This window comes from Lactuca serriola, chromosome 4 (genome assembly GCF_051521515.1).
Source record: "Lactuca serriola cultivar US96UC23 chromosome 4, Lser_US96UC23_V15, whole genome shotgun sequence".
Classification (NCBI taxonomy): domain Eukaryota; kingdom Viridiplantae; phylum Streptophyta; class Magnoliopsida; order Asterales; family Asteraceae; genus Lactuca; species Lactuca serriola.
Window position 1 is genome coordinate 129,990,519 of NC_136411.1, and position 23,872 is coordinate 130,014,390.

The following is a 23,872-nucleotide window of genomic DNA, read 5'->3' on the forward strand; positions in this document are numbered from 1 at the left end:
TGTAAATATAACACCAACTCTAATGGATACATAAAATTAATGTTTTGATATGAAAATGTATTTTAACGGACCATTCTCAACACAAAAATTATATATTGAATGGTGATCTCTATATTTTATTTAATACTATTCGTCACACCAAAAGACTTTTTTTAATTGTTCCATACTATTTTTGTTAGTTTTTATAATTTTATTAATTGCTATAGTTTATATTATAATATTAATTTATGTTTTTTAGTGTGTGGTTGGAATAAAAAAATGTTTTGATGTTATAAATACACAAATTTAATATTTTTTTAGTGGTATGGTTGGAATTGCTCTAAGAAAACTTATCACTTTTTTAAAAATTAAATTAAAATTTTAAATTAATTTTATGGACCAAAATTATAATGTACTTTTTTATTGTAACATGCTTAAATAGTCTTTATAGTTACCTTAATTTATGATTTTAGTCTATAAATGTTTTAACTAAAAGCTCAAATAACTTTTTATAACAACCAACTTCTTAATTATTAGATCTTAAAAGTAACGATTTTTGGTAAAAAAAATCAAAATAATAAAAACAATAAAAGATCAAAAAGTATGTATTCAATAATTCACATATAATTTAAATCGTAATATATAATAGTAAAAATATTTTTAAATAATTTATTTATAACTTCTTTCTTTTAATCATTTAAAACTGTTAAAGTATATAACTTATTTTATTAATCATTTCATATTTTTCCGTTTTATTATAAACAACTAGATAAGAAACCCTGTTTTGCGGGGTTGGATTTGTCAATCAATGGAAGACATCACATCAAAGATGGTGTCATCGTTTATTAGTCGTTCTTGAGGGAGTTTCTTGAGGATTTTGTATTTGTTCTATTTTGTGCTACTTCTATGAGATATTGAATTTGTGGTAGGTTTTGAAAGTTTGGTTCCTTATGCGTTATGTGTTTGTTATATCTGCACCTGTTCAGATGTAAATAGAGAAAAACTCAATCACGCAAAACCAATATTAGTTTAGCATATTAAAATCTACCCATAATGCCATTAGAATCTAAAAAAGGGGTTTAAAGACCTATAGCTCTGATCCTATTGTAAATTTGTCATCGTCATGTACTTATATTATATCTAGGTGTAGACTGTTGATCTTATATATCTTTAATTCTTTAAAAGACATTTCTAAATTGATAAGAAGAAGTGGCTGAGATACGAGGCTTTTTCCACGTCTATGCAAAAGTATGTGATAGCCTTTAGAGCTAAAGGAAGCACACGAAACAAATAAGTTTAAAACCAAAATGTTTCAATTTAGAGTTTATAGACGTATAAGCATAATCATTAAAGAACATTACCATGAAAAATGAATTAAAAGAACACTATACATGATGAATTTGTGTTATCTTACCGTATCTTTTCAATCTGCAATACAAATCGGTCAAATAAAATTCAATATCAATTATCAAAATAGACAGAGATATGAATTCCAGTTATTCTAGATTAAGTCAAAATGAAACACCATGCAGTCACTACCTGTGTGAATGTACTTCAATCCTCAAAGAAGTTGATAAATAAAGCACTAATAATCTTCATGGGTTAAATCATCATTTGCCTTAATAATATGATGAAGATCAAGTAAATTGGCTTCTTTTGCATCTCATATAAAGATCTAAAGATCTCAAGTCGATATTGCTCTGTTGTTATTTCTCATCCCTCCCGAATCCTCAACCACTTCATTTATGGTAGGAAACATTGGTTAATCATATATTGACCCATGTTGTGGTTTGGGCCCAAAAACTTTCAAAAATGAATAAAAATTAGATAGCCTTTATTGTGTTTATAGAATTATCAATTTGAAAGAACGATCAAATAAATATGACAAGGATCGGTCATTGAAAAGAAATTGTTTTTTTTGGGCGATGACAGAGGGAGTCATGAAACCATGGGGCAAACGACATAACGACATAAGGGGCTTAATACTTAACTTTTTTTCATTAAAAAAAAAAAACAAAACTGCAAGGGCTGAATTTGTGTCACAACTAGGAATTTTGATACGCCGTAAACACTTAACCAAGAGTGACATTGTGGTTAAAACTTGAAAGCATGTATTCTGTTAAATCAATGGCAACAAAATTCTTATACAAGCATTCAAATAGTCAGCAAAGATTTGAAACCCTAAAAAAATCTCGATTTAAATTTCATTTTTGGATTAGGATTTTCTTATTGGGCCATCACAAATCTAAATAGCCCTGATGGGCCATAAAAATCATTCCTTGATTTATTTTGGGCCTGAACCCTCTCCAAAGACCAATTGGGCCAAAAATCATCTAATTGGATCATAATATGGGCTTAAGCACAAAAAGGCCCAATCTCTTTTCTTTCTTCTCCCTCTGTCGGCCCAAACCACAAAACATGGGGAGGAAGAGTTGACTTTCCTACATGTCACCTCACAATTGTACATGGGGTATCCATGCACTCTTCTCATACTTCCAATCAACCCATCACTTCACTCTCTCTATCTTCTCCTATCTTTTTCTTCTTTGGTCGAGAACACAAAGGGAAGGACACACACACACAATTCACTCAAACACTCTCAAAGAACACTCTTGCTTCTTCATCAAAAATTTCGAGATTTAAGAGCTTTCAAGAAGGATTTTTCATAAGAGTCATCATCTTAGGTAAGTTGATGCTTGGATCCATAGTCTAGACTATTTGTTTTATCAAAAATCTCTCCTTAACTCATACAAAATTCGTGATCTTGCATCTTAGAACACATCTAAGCCAAAGATCCTCCAAGAAGCTTGCTAGGCCGAGAATAGCATCAAACTTCTTCCATTATTCTTCAAAACCGAACCCACAAACTCAAGGTGAGTTCATACCTGTTAGGTGCATTTCATGTACCCATTTTGTAGCTTTATTTCATAAAAGTACATTGCATATAGGCTTAAACTCATGCATTTTGCATGTTTTTTGGGATTTTTCATGAGGCAATTTCATTCAAATACTTTTGTGATATTTCAGGGACTTTTGGAGGTAGGATATTATTGGAGGAGGTAAATAAAAGTAGCGGACAAAATTTCAGGACTTACGGAGCACCGAGGAGCAAGATATCAAAGAAATGAAGATTTTGGCTTTATAGAGATTTACACGGTCGTGTAAATGCAATCCTTGCGTTTACGCGGGCCGTGTAAACGTAGATTTCTACGCAGTATATTTTTGCGTTTACGCGGGCCGTGTAAATGACAATGTTAATTTACGCGGGTCGTGTAAACGTAAACGTGGGTTTTAAAGCAGTTTTTTCACCATTCTTAAAAGGGGGCACCGACTTTTTACTCAGGGGGGTCGACTTTTAGAGCAGAGAAGGCGAATTTCTTGAGGATTTTGAAGTTGATTAACACTTGGGAACATTTGATTTCATTTTGTAAGAACTTTAATTTCATTTTCTAGATTTGTGATATTGTTCTAGTCATGAGTGGCTATAACCCTAGATTCTCCAACTTTATGTCTTGAATTCTAGTTGTGATTTCAATCATATGACTTGATGTTTTCTTTCAATTTTCTATCTAGTGAATTTGATTTTGTTTCAATCGAATGTTTGTTTCTAATTGTGATTCTTATTGGCCATTTGAATTAGGGTTAGATCATTCAAGTTATCTAATTGCAAAATCCGTAATTGTTTTGTAAATTGGACTAGGTAACAAGCACTAAACTGATTTCTATTAAATGAATTTAGTGTAAATCTTATTCACACATTCTTATGCTCCCGAGCTTATGAGGAGTATTGAGTGTTGTGGGAACATTCACATAAAGTTTAATGCAATCTTTCAACCTAATTCTAAGAGCTTGTTTAGATTAGATTGGTAAGGTTAGGATTAATCAAAGAGCTTATTTTGGTTAATCAATGTGGTGAATGGGAGATGCTAGATCTTGTTAGCATTTCCATGTACCAGTTTAGATAGAATTGAACAAATATCATTTCATCCTTGGAATCACATTTCTAATTTGTCTTGCATGGAGTTAGAGTCCTTACAAATCTTGAATCTACTTCATTAAATCAATTATTTACTTATTGCTTTATTCTATAGCTTAAATCATTGCTTATAAAATCCCCCATTCTGTGACCATTTTTGTACCTTACGCAAAAAGGTATAAACACTTGTCCCGTGTCTCTGTGGATCGACCCTACTTACCTTGTACTACATTATTAGTGCATAGTAGTAGTGTTTAAGGAGTCATTTGTACCCTTTATTTGTTGGGTTTGACACGCCTAACAAATTGGCACCATTGTCGGGGACACGGTGTTACTAATTGTTTATGCCAAGCATTTTGTGAGCAGGTGCTTTCAAAAAAAAAGTCAGGTAGAAGATAAGTTTTCAATTGAAGAAAGTGGCGAGAAGGTTAATGTGTTGTAAAGGCCCACCTACTTAGAACAAAGCACATTCAGGGGCCAGGTCGAGCCATCAACTTAAAACAAGGTGGTGAATTCAAAGAAGTAAAGATCAAATATCAAAGAAGTGAAGAATTCCAAATAAGCTCTATAGTGGTATCGAAAAAAGTTGTAATTTTCTAGATTATGTATGCTTGGGTTGCTAGACCAAAAATACCTTGACGTTAGGAAGTTTTCTGCGGATGGATTCGGAGGGATTCATAAAATGAGCACTATTCAAAGGAAGTGGGCGAGTGTTTATAAGGATTGTTAGTAATTAGAATTGAGGGGGGTCCTTAGGAAAAATTTTAGACACAAATGCATGCGTTGCGGTCTTGGCATAATGGTTGGAATCCCTGAGTCGGTCTATGGACTCGACGAGTAGCCCCTGTTTTCAGAAACTATATAAGGGACTTTAATTCACGAATTTAGGACCTCTCTCTAGAACCCTTGGGGATAAAATTGAGATTCAAGTTGTTGCTGAAGCTCTGGAACTCGAAGATTAAGTCTAATCATTCGATTTTGGGAAGATCAAGGCAAATCAAGTGTTCTCTTTACTTAATCTTTTGTTTGAACTATGTTTGCATCAATTGATTTTGTTTTTGAGTTGTTTCTTGCTTTAATTATGAGCTAAAAACTCATAAATTCTGTGTATGATAGATGACTTTATGAATATGGTTTGATTTTATGATTGGATTAATTTAATTTTGTGAGTTTTGTTTTGTTAAGCTTGTTAAAGATCCTTATGTGTTAATTACAACTGTTTTCTATTAATTAACCAGCATATTAAGTTGCATGAACATCTCTTAATTTCTAATATCATATGATTTGTGTGAAAACATTGTTATATGTCTAGGAATAGCGAACGTGAAGCCAGGGTTAACTAGAAAATAGATAAATTAATGTGTGAACTTGTGTGACGAACCAGCAACAAGAGGTTAATTGAATTAGTAATTTGATTAACTACTACAAGTCTTACTTAACCCGAATCAATAAACTATAAAATCTATTAGTTTAATCACTTGATCACTACTTAAATTTATTTGTTTTCTAAGGATTAGTAACAACGAACGTGAACCTAATCACACTAATCGGTAGCCAATGCCAATTAATCCATTGCACTTGTCATAAAATCAACCATAGGAATAGATGATTCAAAACCTAAACATAAGTCTTTTCCATTATTGAATTTAGTTGATTTTCGTCTGCTTAGTTTTTAGTTGCTTAGTTGAGTATTAGTTAAGTACTTAAGTTTCTAGTCTTGCAAAACTAGAGAAAACCCCTTTTCTATTACTTGTTTTATTTAGATAATATTAGCATTTATTTTAATTGTTTACCGTTCCCTGTGTTCGATATCCTACTTGCTTGAACTATATTACTAATCCATAGGTACACTGCCTTTCATGTGTTTATTTTGTGTCTAAGTTAGTAAGATTAAAACTAGTGCATTTTACACACATCAGTTAAATATAAATATGTTGTGTATTTGTTGAAATTTGTTAAACATGAATTTGTTAAGTATTTCTTGTAGCACTTTACCATTAAGGCATTCACATGAATGTGACATCCATCAATTTTATGCCAAATTTAAACTTTTTCAATCATAAATAAAACCCAATAGTATCGTTTACAAAAAAATGTTTTCAATCATTATTCAATCAGAGTGTCCTAAAAGCCATATCATAAGGATGAGGAGCGGTATGGTCACGCCTTCGCCTTGCCATGATCTCCTACAGTACCTGAAATAATAACTACAAACTGTAAGACCGAGTGCTTAGTGAGCTACCCCCAAAATACCAATACCACACTGATAATACAATATCAGTAATAATCAATCAATTGATATGCATATTGGGCCATCGGCCTGACTGGACCGCCCTACAGGGCCTACAGTCCAACTGAATCTATACCAAGCCTTCAGCATGACTAGACCGCTACGTGGGCCTACAGTCTCCCCGGACCGCTCATATGATATGTTGGCCTTCAACACAAAGCAGGACCGCCTTAACCCAACCAACGAGCAAATAATCATGTGCGCATAACTAACGTATACTGGCATATACACACATAAAATATATTTATCTTACTGATCATCAATCATAGCAATCTCTCATAACTAGAGTACCGACCTAGCAGGCCACTAACATACCAATTCCTAAGGATCATAAAAACATAACATACTGTTTATCCTGATTCCGATCTATCAGATCATAATCGCATATATCATATCATAACTGTAACAACCAAAGGGCTGACCTTGGTGCCTTAGACCCTTTTGATATAGTGAGGATAACTCACCTTGCAGACGACGACTCGGTAGATAAACTCTAACTCTCGGATCACTTGCCAAAGACTCCACCACCTATTACCATAATACGAATATACCCATAAGTCCTCAACCTTACAAGGTACTCCATAACCCAACTCGTCAACCCTTGGTCAAAGTCAAAGTCCTCAGTCAAGGTCAAAAGTCCATGTTGACCCTAACTCGTCGAGTACCCTCTGCTACTCACCGAGTTCCTTGAAGTACTTGCCCACTCGCCGAGCCACCAGGATGACTCATCGAGTTCCTTCGGTTTACGAACGAAACCCTACGGCCACTCGTCGAGTTTCCTTCATGCAACTTGATGGATACACATGCATACATAACTTGGGAAAATCTCATATGAATCGCCGAGTTGTTCATACAACTCGTCGAGTCTATGGAAATATCCAACGGACTCGCCGAGTTGTTCTTTCAACTCGTCGAGTTCATACCTATCTTCATATGACTCGCCGAGTCGACCATGCGACTCGCCGAGTCCCTTCAGTCCTTTTTGCCATACAGACTCATTTGAGCCATGCAGCGACTCCAATTTACAGATCCAAACTTCTAAGGCATGCTTTTCACGTAAAGTTGCAAATTTTACGTGCATGCATAGTTGTAAAGGCTCCAAATGTCCAATCCAAGCCCGTAATGGGGTTTCCTACCCAAGGAAGGTTTCATTCATGCCCAAACCAGAAACTTTATGAATCTAGGACCTAAGAAGGGTCCAGATATGAAGTTACAACTTCAGATCTAGCCCATAGTCCACCTTATCAACTCAAAGATCCATAAAAGCCCCAAACCCAACCAAAAAGAGATCTAGAAGGGAAAAGAAGTAAAGGTGACGACTTGATACCTCTGGAAGATGCTAACTGAGGTAGATTCTGATTCCCACATTTTCCTTGCTCCAATTCCCTTGCCTTCCAAGTTCCTTCTCTCCAAAGATCTTCCTCCCAAGCTTAATACACACACAATAGAGCACCACACGAATTAGGATTTCTTAAGAGCTCTCAAGAGTTGTAAAGAGGCCAAAGGAGGCTTAAGCCTCTTTAAATATGGTGTAAAGCCACGAGATTTAGGGTTTCATCTGTCAGCTCCTACTCGTCGAGTCCCTTCATGGACTCGGGGAGTAGGTCACTAAACACGCGATCCCATCCTGCTGCTACTCGACGAGTAGGGCAACCAACTCATCGAGTAGGTCTTAAAACCAAAGAAATTCTTATTTAAATCAATACCTGAGAATCGGGGCGTTACAATGAATCTATAAGTTGTTTGGTTGATTGATAATCATTTTTCAAGCATTTATATTATACTAGGCGTAATCTCGCGCGTTGCACAAGAATGCATTTAAGTGGTTAAAATAATTGTGGGAAAAATAGAAATATGTTGAAGTTTACGTTTTTAGTCATGTTTTGGGCATTAACCGAATTATCAAATAACATAAAATTCCATCAATTTATATTTTGATACTATCTAATATAGTCCATACCTTATAAACTTTACTTTTAGTTTTATAATATCCAATATATATTATAAGTTTTTGTATAACATTAATATAATCTACTTTTCTTATGTCCGATAATATTTTTTTGGATAAAATAAGATATAAGTTGTTTTGAATGAGCTATTAATAAAAAATATTGAACAAATAAACTTTGTATTACACTATTTATATTACACCAAAACATCCAAAGTTTCATATATGAACTTTCAAATATTAAACATTGAAATTGAGAATGAAGTCATACAAAATATATCATTATACATAAATGTCATCAAGAGTTTTAATATAAGTCGATTAGTAAATATGATATTTAATTCTTAATTACATATTTTGCAAGGCGTACGTTTGACTTTATTTTGGTGCGCCGAGAATCATATTCCTTAATTTGTACCTAAAAAATTAAGGTGAATAGGAATATAAAATAGATATTACTAAACACTAATATAAATAATTAAAAATGATATGTGGATCTCCTACCAGCGGTTAAAGACAACATACCTCTCTAGTGGTATCGATTCCTATGTGAAATTGAAGTAGTCATTCTATTCACACCTTGTTTTCTAATTGCATAAACAAATAAACTTTTCACTAAATGCTAATTAAACATAATATAAGTTATAAAACTTTTGAGTGTTAAATCATAATTATGAAAACTTTTGAGTTGTATTAGTTAAAAAAGGAGGTTTCAAATGCATGACATTCAAGAAAAAATGTTAGCTTTATAAGTATGTATGATTTTTTAAGGTGTTAATTTTTTTAATGTGATGATTTAACAGTTGGCAATCAATGACTTGTAATGCTTCGACTACACTATCTGTGGGATCAACCGCCACCGATACACATAAACGAAATTCGAATGATGTTGGTTGGGAATATGGTTTTATACCGGATAAAAGGAACTTGGATAGATTGAAATGTAAATTGTGTGGAAAAGTGTGTAGTGGAGGGATTACTATAATGAAACAACATATTGCTCATGTGAAGAGGAATGTATCTTCATGTCCAAGTTCTACAAAATATGATCAATTGAAATGTCGAAATTCTATTAATGAAGGGAAGTTAAAAAAAGAAAGTTAAACATTCGCAAGATGAAACCTTAAGATTTAAGGTGAGACAAGAATTTCATGATAGCATGGATGGAGTAGAAGCTTCTTTGGGGTTGAAAGCACCAAATGTTATAGGCCCCATGGATGGCTACGCAAACAAAATAAACCCCGAAGAAGATTTGAATGCGAGAAAGGGAAAAAATGTTGATCTTAAAAATATTGTTCGGAAAGAAAGAATACTCACGGTCCATGAATACATTAGTAAGTGGGCACATGAAAGCGCAATTCCTTTTCATGCCTTTGAAAGGGATAGCTTCAAAATGATGTTAGAGGTTGTTGGCCAATTTGAAACTGGGCTTCCACCTCCTAATAGATATGCTTTGAGTGACACGCTTCTAAAGCATGAGGTTGAAAGAACAAAAAACTTGTTTTAAAAAAAACGAACAAGAATGGAAAGATGATGGATGTTTGGTTTGATCGAAAGAGAATGAGCATTATGAATTTATGTGTTAATTCGAAGATGGGTACTATTTTTTTATCTTCAAAAGAATGTTCTAGCGAAGCACATACAAACCAAAAAACATATGAATATGTGGAGTCTTGCATTCAACAAGTTGGTCATGAGCATGTTATTCAAGTTGTGACCGATAATGCCACGAATAACACGGGGGCAACAAAGTTACTAAAAGAGAAAAGACCATCTATTTTTTGGACATCATGTGTGACACATACCATTAACCTTCTACTTGAAGGTACTAACATTATTTTGTTTATTTATTGTTTTTATTACTTTATTACTTTATTTTGTTTTAAAATGTTTAATTTTATACTATAATTTGTTATTTAATCATTTTATTTCTCCAAGGTATCGATGCACTCCCAATGTTTAAGAAAATTCTAGATCAAGCAAAGAAACTAACCATCTTCATTTATGCTCGCCACAAAACCTTGGCGATGATGAGAAGTTACACCAACAAAAGAGAAATTATCCGATCGGGAGTCACGAAATTTGCTTCCGCATTTCTAACATTACAAAAAGAAGCAACTAAGACATATGTTCTCTAGCGCCAAATGGGATGAATGTAAATTTTCTAGTATTCCCAAAGGGATTGCCTCATATAAAATGATGTCAAGTGTCCAATTTTGGTCCGATGTGGCAGAATGTTTAAAGGTGTTCTCCCCTTTGATGAAAGTCCTTCGAATGGTTGACGCAGATTAGAAGCCCTCGATGGGTTTTGTTTACGGGGAGATTAAAGTTTCTAAAGAAGAAATGATCACAACATTGGGCGGTAACGAGAAAGCTTACAAGCCTATTATCGATATCATAAACAAAAAGAGGAAAGTTCATTTAGATTCAACTTTACATTTAACGTCTTATCTTTTAAATTTGTATTATCATTATAAGGATCCACAACTGCAATATAATCCCGATATAATGAATGCGGTTCTTGATTTTTTTGATACATTACTTTGTGACAATTTTAAGATGCAAAGCCAAGTTGTAACAATTGACTTGCAAAAGTACAAGAAAAAAGTTGATAGATTTGGTTGCGATCTTGCAATTAAAAATTGTAAGGTGAATGATGTCGAGTTTGATCCGGGTGATTTATTTAATTTTAGTTATCTATTTTAGTATTTTATAAAATTCTTGATATTTATCGATTACTAATGTGTTTTTGTTTAAAAAATTGTAGCTAGTTGGTACAACTCCTCATTTGACAAAGATTGCAATGAGGATTCTTTCTTTGACTAGTAGTTCATTGGGTTGTGAAAAGAGTTGGAACACGTTTGAAGAGGTTAGTAATATAAAGTATTAAATTTATATTTTATAAAATTTAAATATTAAGCACAATTCAACTTTTTGTTGTGTTTACATTTCTAGGTACATACAAAAAAACGAAATAGATTGGAGACAAGCAAATTGAACAATCTTGTTTATGTTCAATTCAATGCTAATTTACTGGAAAAAAAACCAAAAGCGAAAAAATAGAAATATAGAGGTGTTGTTACCAAATGATTCACTCTCGACTCTAGAATGGATTTTTGATGTAGATGAAGTAGACCCCGAAACAGTTAATGAAGATCTAGGAACCAATGATAATCAAGCACCCAGAGAAAGTCCAAGAACGAGGTAACTTCCCGATGAAGATTTTGAGTCCGAGAGTGAGGAGCAAGTGTTAGAAGAAGACAAATATGAGTCGGATGGGGTTCAAATAATGGAAGTGTGTGGAGAATATTAGAAGATAATATGTTTTATTTTTGTGCTATTTAAACTTATTATGAACTTGTTGGATGATGATTTGGTGTGATTGTTGAACTTATTATTAACCTTTTATGTTTGTTTTGGTCTTTTGGATGATAATTTGTTGTGCTTATTAAACTTGTTATTAAAATTTTATGCTTATTTACTTATATTATTAGGATTAAATTTGGATTTAATAATTTTTGAATAATTTTCTTAATAATTAATGGTCCCCGATTAATCCCCGCTTAGCCGATTAATCCCTTAACCTAGTCCACCGCCGAGCTACCGTCAAACGATTTTTCCAACCTTGATATATATATATATATATATATATATATATATATATATATATATATATATATATATATATATATATATATATATATTTACTATCTTAATCTAACTATTTCTAAAAATAGATTGAATATAATAATATTATTTTTTATGACGTTCAAATGTTTAAGCTTAAGATACAACAACCCATTAATATAATAATATTGAATGTTAAGTTGTACAACCATATAAAACAAATAGTCACATTTTTAAACTAAACCTTCAAATATCAAATGAATAAAATAATCGTCTACTTCCGATATTCTGTAACCAACCATATCTCTTCCGCATATATCGTCTATTCCCGATATTTCTTAACAAAAATTGAAATTTCAATATGCTTTGGAAATATCGCTTATCTCTATAAACCCTTCATCTGATCACTTCTTGAAACCACCAACCAAGATCAAAATTCGACTATCACGAACATTTATCACCGTCCTCACCATCTCATCCATCAACGGCCCTATTCAATGATCACCACCCTCCACCGCCAGACCAATCATCAGCACACTGGATTAAAATTACACCCATCGCACCGTCATCGTACCAGTCATCTCTCTCTAAGATCAAACTACCACCATTAAATTCCATCCCCTCCTTCTTTCCCATTTGCAATCTCAACAAAAATAACCTCTGATTTCAATTATCACATAAAAACATCGTTTTGATATACTCTGCGATTTTTTTTGTGGTTTTGTCAATGCAAGGGAAGACATTTCTAATTGAATCGAATCCTTACTCACAAAAGTTTCTTAAAATTGGTTAATACGGATAGATTTCAGTTTTGTCAATGCCACCACCTTCTTCACTGCCATCAGCCACCACCGGAACCCTAGAATCAATCTCATAAATCAGCCATTGTCGGAACTCTGGTAGTATACATCATGCATGATTCCTATCTCTCTCTGTCACACACACCCTCTCTCTATCTCACTAAAAAACCCTATGAACTACCATCACCTCCACCATTTAGCACTTACTGATATGAAGAAACACTAATATGCTTCTGATTTTTTTGGGTGGCACTTGATTTTATGGGATTTCCAAAGTATTAACCAGGTGCTTGGAAGGATGGTTCATCCCGTCGAATTCTTCATTGATTGGTTTGTTAACCTTCCTCAAAAACACATGTTTTTCACAAAACTTATATTGTTTGATCTTATCCGGTTTCATTAATGGTTCTTCTTTATATATAGTTCAGTCTCATCAATGGTGGTATAAATGCATCTAAGTATTTATTTTTCCTAACCCTATGTTTTTGTCTACAATACATTAAGACTTTATCTTTTGCTATGTTAGATTTGGTTCATATGGGTTTTGATTTTTATTGCTATTGTAACAAAACGTCAAAGAAAGTCATCTTGAACCTGTCTCCAGGGTAAAAAAAATCATAATGAATTGATCAAAATAATGTTACAACTTTACCCTCAGTTAGTTATTTATTGGTGAAACTGTCAGTAGCATTGTTCTTTGGTTGTCTCATTCTGTCATTTCAAGTCTATTAAGAATCAGTGAGTTACAACATATGGGTTTGATTTATTTTCTCATTATAAGTTTCACTTTCAAGGTATTACGAGTGTTGCTTTTATTTTATATCTAAAGTATTTAAATGTTTTCAATTTTATTACATAAAGAAACTACTGAAAATAAGGATTTGAGCCGGGTCTGAGATTTGGATGAATTTTTGAGATTAAAGCTATCAATGTTCTTTAAAATTGATGGAAACAAGTAAACTGAGCGCATTTTAAATATTGGTAGTTATGACGTATTTTTCTTATTTTTACATTATGTGAGATTTGAAAATTTTATATTATCATGTGAAGAACTTCAGGGATTAATCTTTAGAAGTGTTCCTGTAAAGGTATATGGTGGCCAACCGGTTGAAACCAAAATGTTTAAGGAAGGATTTGGTTATCTTTGGTTCTGATGCAAGGTATCTCTTTCTCTAATCTGACTTAGTAGCTCCTTTTTCCTTATGCCTACATGGCTACAACATGTGTAAGCATGTATTGATATAAATTTAGGCATAATTGCCCCTTTTTGATAGTTCTGCCCCCACTTCATTTTGATCCAGTTTGGTTTGGGGTTTCTCTCGGCTGTCTTGCTCTTGTGTTGGCTGTGCTTATCTAGCTACGACTCTTCTTTTGGGTCAATTTATCCGATGTTTGTTGCTTTTTTCTTAGTTGGACGATTTTACCCCTGACTCTACTTTGCTCCTGTAGCTTTGGTTTATTTCTCCACTATTTTTCTTTGGTGGTTACCCTATACCAAATTAGACTTGTTTAAGGTGCTTTCGGGTAATATGGGGTAAAAACTAAATCCCGTTATGATTTGCTCCTTTTTGCCTAATTTTGTTTGACCTAATTGACATTTTAGTTATGAAGAATAAGTATGTTTTGCAACAGCTTTTACGCATTTGAAGATAATTTCCAAATGGTGATGTCAAATAGGAAAATTTTAAAATGGTATCTTTTCCAAAAGCAAACCTAAGGATACATTTATCAGGTCTTTCTAACAAGAGAATGTGGCTATTTAAACTTCTTAAGACTTTTTTAACCAATTTGAACACTGTGATGTGTATGATTTGGGAGCTCTCTGGCAACTTTGTTCTTCCTTTGTTACTTAGGTGTTGTTTGTTTTGGAAGTGGTTAAATGTATTTTGTCTTTTTCCAAGTTTGCGGAACAAGACGTGCACTTGCGAAACGTCTACCCGTCAGAAGGGAAAAGTGCTCAAAAAGTACTTTTGTAGAAAAACAAACCAGGCCTATCACTTGACTAAATGATCTATTTTTAAATGAAACAACCCATTGATAACTAAACAGAGGACTAAGTTTCATTCATTATTGAAGAGTCCACCCAGGAGAGAGTTTGAAACAGCTTTAAAAAAAAAAACTTATGCTTATACATGTTATGCATGAAAAAACGGGAAACCATTTTTTTCAATTATGAAGCAGGTTCAACCATATTTTCATGTTCTTTTAGTGTCTCCATTGATCCCAACTCAATGTTTTTGTAGAATGTAGGTTATACTTGACTCTACAACTGATTATGCATGCGAAGGGACAAAACAAAGAGATGGTGTATACTTTTAGCGCAACTTATAATTTTACCAAGTCTATGTTTATGACGAAGAGTGTGATATAATATAAGTAAATAATATAGTTTTTTGTATATTTGACATTGTTTCCTTAGAAGACATCCTGGTTGAATCCTGACGAGTGTTTGTGGTTGCAATTGCGTGACATGTCTAATATAGTTGCAATTATTTTCGTGATGAGATAAAGTCAAAAAATTATTTTCATGTATATGATTAACAATTTGTTGTCACTAATCTGGTTCAGGACCTGGTTTGATTTGATTTAATAACTGATTCGACTATAAACCTTTATCTGTTACCTATAGTGTTTATATGTAATTGATTTTGTTTTCAATTAAGGATTTTTATATTTTAATGAAATTGTATTAATATCACTATTTTTCCAACTCATAGGAAAAGTTTAATGCAAAATGATTATGATGTGATGTGCAGTGTTATATTAATGTTAAGGACCATCTCTTATTTTACTTTTCGATACAATCACACACTTAAATGAGTCAAAGTTCATATGAATAATGGTAACTAAAGTTTTCATTTTATCGAGAGAATGAATACATACATATATATATATATATATATATATATATATATATATATATATATATATATATATATATATATATATATATATATATGGATATATGGAAGTTCTGAAGGTGGGTAAGTCACAAAACTACAATGTTTCTTTTGTTTTGTTTCGTTCTAACACTATGCCACCCCAAACATCATGTTTTCCTTGAGTATTCATTGTGTTCATGTACTCTATAATTCCATGATAGACATTAAAATAAAACTAACAAATGTAATGGATTTATACATCAATCTAAAACCCAACAATTAAGTAATAATATTCATGAAATGATTATGTCATCAGTTTTGTTTCCAGATATCATGTATAAACCGATCCATGAAGAATTATTAGCTTTTTATGTTTACATAATTTGGATAAATTCTTTTACACGATGGAAATGACAACCAAGGTGTTTTTCGTTTTATTTTTCTTATTTAAAAAAAGCAAATAAATGTGTTGGAGTAATGTTTGCTGCCATGCCACTTTGAAAAGAAAGTACGAACACGAATTAAGGATATCACATTTAAATTAGCTTGATGTGTATCAAAAACATATACATATTATCACGAATTAACGTTATCAGATTAAGATAAACCCATTGTGATCGCACCCACAACATAGAAGAAAGAGTATGAGATCTTTAAGTTTAATAATAATTAAAATAATTTTAAATGGATAATTTGGGTATTTATTTATTACTTGGTTAGATTACGTTGTTATGTTGGAGATTATTTGTTTTACTTTTTACAAATAGATAATTGGTATACAATCTTCAACTTTCATCGTGTGATGTTATTGCAAATTTAAAACTATTAAATTTTCAATATTTTTTTAGGTGTAGTTTGATGATTTAAGATATAATTTGTCTTTAAAGACTAGACTCATAAAATAATGACATAATAAGGTGGTCTAACTCCTCCACCACCGAAACCACAAATTCTTTCTTTCTAAAATTCCAATAGTTTTATATTTAATGACCCATGTCTAACAAATACAAACCGACCAATAACAATGTGGATCTATATGTTTTTAGAAATATGACATGTCTTTTAGAGTTCTATTAGCCTAAAGTGGTGGGAGTTTAACCTTCCATACCTACACATATGCGTTTTTTTTCTTTTTTACCACTACCATCCTTAAACACAAGAAAAAAAATATTATATCCCTCCAATCCTACACATTTTGGTACAAATAATCATGCTCATGGTATAGGTTGAGAGGATTAAAAATAAAGGAGCGTTAGCTTGCTTAATTTCTCGGAAAATTTACACTATGTCGAGAGATTTTCAAAACATTTACACTACGTCAACAAATTTGAAGAGTAGCACATGCTACTTTATGAAACATACTAGGTCGTCCATGCGTCTAATTCATCTTCATTCCATACACTCTTATGGAACTATTCGATTGAAGGAATTATTCATTGCCGCTGCCTTTTTCGTGTATTCTTATATTATATTATTATTTTTGTTTCAATGACTTACAAAATTTATATCTTGTGCCGCCTTAAATCATTTATTTTTATCGGTTATTTGATGTATCATGTCAAAAACAACGCCAAAGTTGGATTTTATTGTCTTAGATATGTATTTTCTTTTGGAACATAACATTTTTATAAAAGAACATAACATTTTTATAATAGAAATGTAACTATTTTTATAAATAGATTCAATATAATAATAATATTTTTTTAAGACGTTCAAGTCTCTAAGCCTAAAGTACAACTAATTGTAAATAAAATAATATTAAATTTTGAATGAGATCTTTTACGCGGTCCCACATTGTAATCAAAGCCTCATATCTCGGTCCTCTCTGTTTCCAGATTTTTAGATCTACCTCTCAACGCCTTTCTCATTTATAATTGACTTCCTCCTACCCTGACTTTCTCCTGTATAACACCATAGTTTGATTATATTGTCTTCAACATGTAATTTCTTTTGGAACATAATATTTTGGTAAAGGAAACATATCACCGAAAGAACCTACGTGCCCCGCAGCTTTGCGCGGGTACACTGCTAGTATATATATATATATATATATATATATATATATATATATATATATATATATATATATAATTGTTTTAAATATCAAAAAAATAATATTACGTGTGTAACAGAAGGTAAGTCTCTAAACACCTATTAAGTCACTAAACTTTATACCCCTGCATTTTATTTTAGAGCATTAGGTCATGGAACTGTTGGTATTACCAAATGTAAATTTGTAAATTAGTATTAGAAAAAAACAATGCAAATAACAATGTGCCTAAAAATACTAAAACTATCTGTCATAAACCGTAAAAGTAAAAGATTGTTTTTTATGTAATAAAAAACAAAAATATGCATAGAAATAATAAAGTAAATAATGTCAAAAGTACGAGAAAAAAATATATATGATATACCATTGGTAATCACAAAATTCTTTTTTGGGATGTGCAACAAATAAATGCTCTTTAGATCAAAAGTATGAGAAAAAATATATATGATATACCATTTGTAATCACCAAATTCTTTTTTGGGATGTGCAACAAATAAATGCTCTTCAGGGAGTGTGGCTTTTAGTGAGGCCTCAAATATTTTTTCAATTTCTTCTTTAAGGCTCCCTACCTTATCTTCGCGTTTCATAAAATCATTGAGATTTATTCTTAACTATGTAAAGTTTTATAATAGAACATACAGATCATGTAGTCGCTAAAATTGTATTTAAATTGATATATGTACATGATAATGTGTAAGTTAATAGACTTATGGTTGCAGCAGCTGCCACGGGTGATATCGAGTGCTGGAAAGTTTCTTCTAGATGTTTCTTTCAGAATATCTCTTTAGTTTTGTAGAACATCACCGATGTTGGTTGAGCAGCTTGCAAGCTAGTTGAGAAGTATATTCATATATGCAGTTTCTCCATCATATGACAACCCCCTTTTGTCAGAGGTAACATCAGTTTTTCCATCATGTAGGAGATCTTTAACCTGCAAGCGAGACATTGATAACCTTTGTTTCTGCCTTGCACATTCTAATGCAATATAAACATGCTAAAACATTAGGAAAAGGTTTCGTAGTCACCCATAATCAACTTTTTTGAGAAAAAAATAGAAGACAGCTATCAATAGTTGAAATGCTTCTACAAAAAAAATGTAAATTATCGTAGATAGATACCTGTATTCTGAAAATTCCTTGTTCAAAACCTGCACCAAGTTATACAACCAAGACAAGATTTCCATAAAGTCCAGACATTTGTTTCACTTTTATTTTTTTTTGATAAACACATAGCTCTCTTAGATTTTGTATAAGTATGCTCAAGTATTCGTTTAGTTAAAATAAATGTGATTAAGACATGATTTAAAAAGTTATCACCTTAAGTTGTGGGTCGGTTCGATTTACATAGCAGAGCCAATCAACCCTTTTGTTAAAAAGCTCATAAAAGCAATTGTGACTACCAGAGGGTTCCAAATATGTATAATCATTTTACAGGTCAACTAAAATTTTGAGCTTTTCTTCCTATGAAAGATCCAACTCCATCCTTTGAGCGCAATAACCCAAGTACCTACATCATTTCCAATCATACATTAATATGTAAATACTAAAAAATAAGAATGAAGTTGTTAAAGCATTTCAATTATGTGAACTTACAAAGGTTTCCCCAAAATAAAATTACTCAATACTGACTTTAAGTATTAAAATATGCATAAGGAACGTAGAGTAGAGAGAGCATACCTGAAAGCCGAGCCTTCTAACACGAAACCTAGTTTATCAAGTATCTGGTCTGTTTCACATAATTTGTCGTTAAAACCCTACTTGTTTTCAAGTAAATTAAGGAATAAACTCATCGTCATACCTGATGAAGTTTTCCATTTTAACCAGTAAATTTGATATAGCCATTAATATTTTTTTATAAAGCATGAATTCATATCGAGTACTAGTTTCACTTACATGCCCTCCCAACAAATATCCATCTTTATGTTGCCCTCCTAATAACTATCCATCTTTACGCAAAGAAATTATGAACCCACCAGATTTTGGCTTTAAGACTTTGTTGAAGCTTGTTGCGCCATCTGAAAGGGGTTAGTACAATTAAAATATGGTAATGAAATGTTAAAAAAAGAGTTGCTCAAAAACCTGATAAACCATACGTCATGATTTAAAATTTATATATTTGGCAACTGAGTCACTCGTTTTCTTCCCAAAAAGATTTAGGGATTTATTGGTGCAAAGGATTGTCGCTCTCGGCAGCCCAACAGAGGCGATGTCACTGGCAGGGATGGCGAAATTGTGACGTCCGTAGATCCGGGCTAGTCAATTTAGAGGCAATAGGGATCGAAAACGACTTTTCGACAAAATATTATTTAGAATAAATAATCTTAACGAAGTTGTAGAGTATGTCACAAGGTTTCCGTACATATAAAGAACGCCGAAATCCGAGTTATAACGAAGAAGTTATGGCCCGTCGAAGTTTTACGGCAAAACCGACACGACACCGGGAAGCGTAAATAGTGAATTTACGATAGAGCGAGATATAGCCTTAGAAATCTAAACAAAATTTGTAGAATATGTTAAACTAAGAGCTTCGATAAAAAGAACGCCCAAATCTGACTTCGTATGAGGAAGTTATGATTTTTCTAAGATTCGGCTTAGCAGTAAACGTTTCGTATGAGGAAGTTGTTTGGATCTATGGTCTGTTGCCGACCGGATCTGGAAACCTTATGTGTTTAGGATTCTAAACGTACGACTACGATATTAGAACTAGCATGTAAACGTTTCGGAGTGATAAGGATGATTTAAACGTCAATCCTAAGTAAAGGTCTAGATTCACCTTATTCGGTGTATAGATCAAGATGGCAAGGACCCGTAGCGGAAACGTGAATGCAAATGAGAATAGGAACCAACCCCCAATGGTTCAGTAAATACCTGTTGTAGAAGAAGTTGCACCTGAGCCAGTCACCATGGCTGGAGTTCAAGCCATGATTCGGGCTATGTTAGCTAAACAAAGGGAAGAAATGAGGCAGATGTTGAATAGGGACGAAGCTACTATGCCCATTGAGCAACCCGAACCAATTCCCGAGCAATCGGAGGAAGGGAACTACAACCGCCAAGTGAGTCAAGTGGAGACTCAAGGTGAACGAAAGGATGTCCCGGAGAGGAGAAACGACAAGGATGGGCGAATGTACAAGAATTTCTTGGGTGCGAAACCACCAAGTCACTCAGGAAGCCCAAAGCCTGTTAAGATTATGGATTGGATCTCCGAGATGGAGATGGTGTTTGAGAGCTGCGACTGTAGCGAGAAACAGAAGACCGTCTTCGCTGTAAGACAACTGAAAACTGGAGTCTAGAGCTGGTGGAAGCTATTAGCAGATACGATGCCACGAGGAGAAGCCCTAAGGATGTCATGGGAAGAGTTTTTGGAACAGTTGAAAATGCAGTACTGCGCAGAGATAGATCTGATAGACTTGAACAACGAGTTTCAGAACCTGAAGAAAGGGAATATGAGTGTTGATGAGTACGCCACCGCATTCACCGAAAGGATGAAGCTATTTCCCTACTTGGTTCCTACTGAACTCTCTAAGATTGATAGGTTTGCTAACGGATTACCCACTGACTTTGGCCCAATGGTCAAAATGGCAACTACCTTGAAAACAACTGTTAGGGCAGCTAAGAACGTAGAGGCCCAGATAAGAGAAAAGGGTCTAGAAAAAGATAAGGCAAGAGAGAAGCGGAAGTTTGAAGGATCTTCAAGGTCCAACAAGGAGAGCAAATTCTCAAAGCCTGGAGGAGGAGGTGAACCAATATGGTGTGATAAATGCAAGAAGAAACACTTTGGAAAATGCGGCGAAGAGGTGACATGTTTCAAGTGTGGAAATTATGGGCATTACGCCAATGAGTGTACATCCAACAAGAGGTTGCGTTATGAATGTAAAGAAGGGGGCATCTTTCAAAGAATTGCCCAAAGAAGAATGAAGCAACAAGGCCAAACATGCCACCAAGGCCAAGGGCATTTCACATGATCCTCGACGAAGCAGAAAACCACGTGAGGAATCAAGGATGAAGACTTCATATCTGAAGATCAAGTTATGGAGTAGCCATAGTATCGTATGATGTAGCCTATTAGAGGCATAGTCTAGGGTGAACTTGAACACCTATGTAATAGTTTCAAGAAATAATAAAACCTTTGTTTTGTTATCTGATGTGTTAAACTGTTATGTGATTTTCTTGTATGGTGACTTGGAAAACTGCGAGACAATACTTGGGACGAGTATGAGTAGGTGTGAAAGGTAGTAGATGCATATACTACCGGAAGCACATGACTCACGCTTGGATCAGGGAAAGTCACAAGGTTACCAAGAAACCAATAATTGATTCCGTTTTATTCAAGTATGTTGTTACCATCGTTTCGGTAATGACTAAAAAGATTGTTGATATTCCGACCCGAGTGGTCATATCGAATTGAGTCCAACTACGATAAGTATGTTGCGTGATTCAAAGAACCAAGTTCGATGTAGCACCGACTTAAGCCAGAAGGATTAATCAAAGCGATCAGTAGAGGTATCGCGACGGTTGCTAGAAATGCTACCTTTTAAGATGTGATCTAGAACATGAAGGAAGGTATAGTATGTTCTAAGAGACTCGAGTCTAAGCTTTGCAACACACGATGACAGGTCATTAAAATATGACACATCGTTCCATTGTAGTAATAAAAGAACTTATCTCAAGTTCGTATCAACTGAGGATTGACATTGTGGCTTGAAGGTCATAATTTGGAGTCTAACGTGAGATAGAGAGCGGATGCAAGATCGAGCACCGTCTGTAGTCAAGGAGTCTAAGAGTTAGATACTCGTTTAAAGAAACATCAAAGTTATGACTTAGGATGAATAGATAACGAATGGATTCATCATGTAAGTCCTGTTTCGTTGATGATTCCGGGACGTAATCATCCTAAGGGGGAGATAATTGTGACGCCCGTAGATCCGGGCTAGTCAATTTAGAGGCAATAGGGGTCGAAAACGACTTTTCGACAAAAGATTATCTTAACCAAGTTGTAGAGTATTTCACAAGGTTTCCGTACATATAAAGAACGCCGAAATCCGAGTTATAACGAAGAAGTTATGGCCCGTCGAAGTTTTACGGCAAAACCGACACGGCACCGAGAAGCGTAAATAGTGAATTTACGATAGAGCGAGATTTAGCCTTAGAAATCTAAACAAAATTTGTAGAATATGTTAAACTAAGAGCTTCGATAAAAAGAACGCCCAAATCTGACTTCGTATGAGGAAGTTATGATTTTTCTAAGATTCGGCTTAGCAGTGCACGGCCCGAAACTCGAATTTTAGTTCGAGCGGTTTTTGGCTTACGCGAACTAAATGAGAGTTGAAGATCTCATTAATAGAAACTCAACGGTAAAAAGACGGACGAAAACGGAGTTCGTATGAAGGAGTTACGAATTCTTCGCGGTCATTTAACAGTCTAAACGCCTCCTACTGTTAAATTTGAGATCGGTCGAGAATTAGCCAACGAAGTCTAAATGAAAGTTGTAGATCTTGATTTTACCTATGCGTGGATATAAAGAACGTCGAAAACGGAGCTCGTATGCGAGAGTTATGATTTTTCTAAGTTCGAAGGCTGATACGCGATAGGGGGTGACGTGGCACCACCAGAATTGGACACGTGGCACCACCAGAAGGCCACCACATGGACCAACTCGGCGAGTAGGTCCCCCCTACTCGGCGAGTAGACCAGTCAGCACCCCTATAAATAGAGGTGCCGGGCATTCCAACTTCCTCACCCCTCAACCCTTTTCTTTCTCTCTCTAAACTCTCTCTCTAAGCCTCCCTAACCCCCTAAAGCCTAGGGTAAACCCCCTAGCACCCGAAGGAAGCCCCGAGGCTCCCGGAGCCTCGAGAAAAGAGCCTTTCGGCTCTGGAACGCTGCTCCAGCGAAGCCCGGTTTTGCGAAAAACCCGCTGTAAGTGAGTTGTACCTACCCTATCTTTAGTATAGCTTATGTTTTAATATAGTAACATTATTAGGAACTTATAATGAGTATTTGGGCTATTATTATGAGTTATATGGAGTGTTATTTAACGCTTATATAATAATAATAATAGCTAGACTATTAGTTTGTCGCGGTTATCGTTAGACTAAACCCTAGTGGTATTGATACTAGGTTTTCTCGAAGGAAATTGTTTTGAGAGTATCGAAGCGCTGTTCGAGTGCTGAGTCACCAACTACTCAGGTGAGTGCATAGTCCCTTTCATCTTACACATAGATATGAAGTATTTTAATATAAATTACGTGATGTGTGTGCATATTGTCTGAATACTTGTTGTCTATGCTGGGTGAAAGATTTTTATACATGTTTTAAATGATT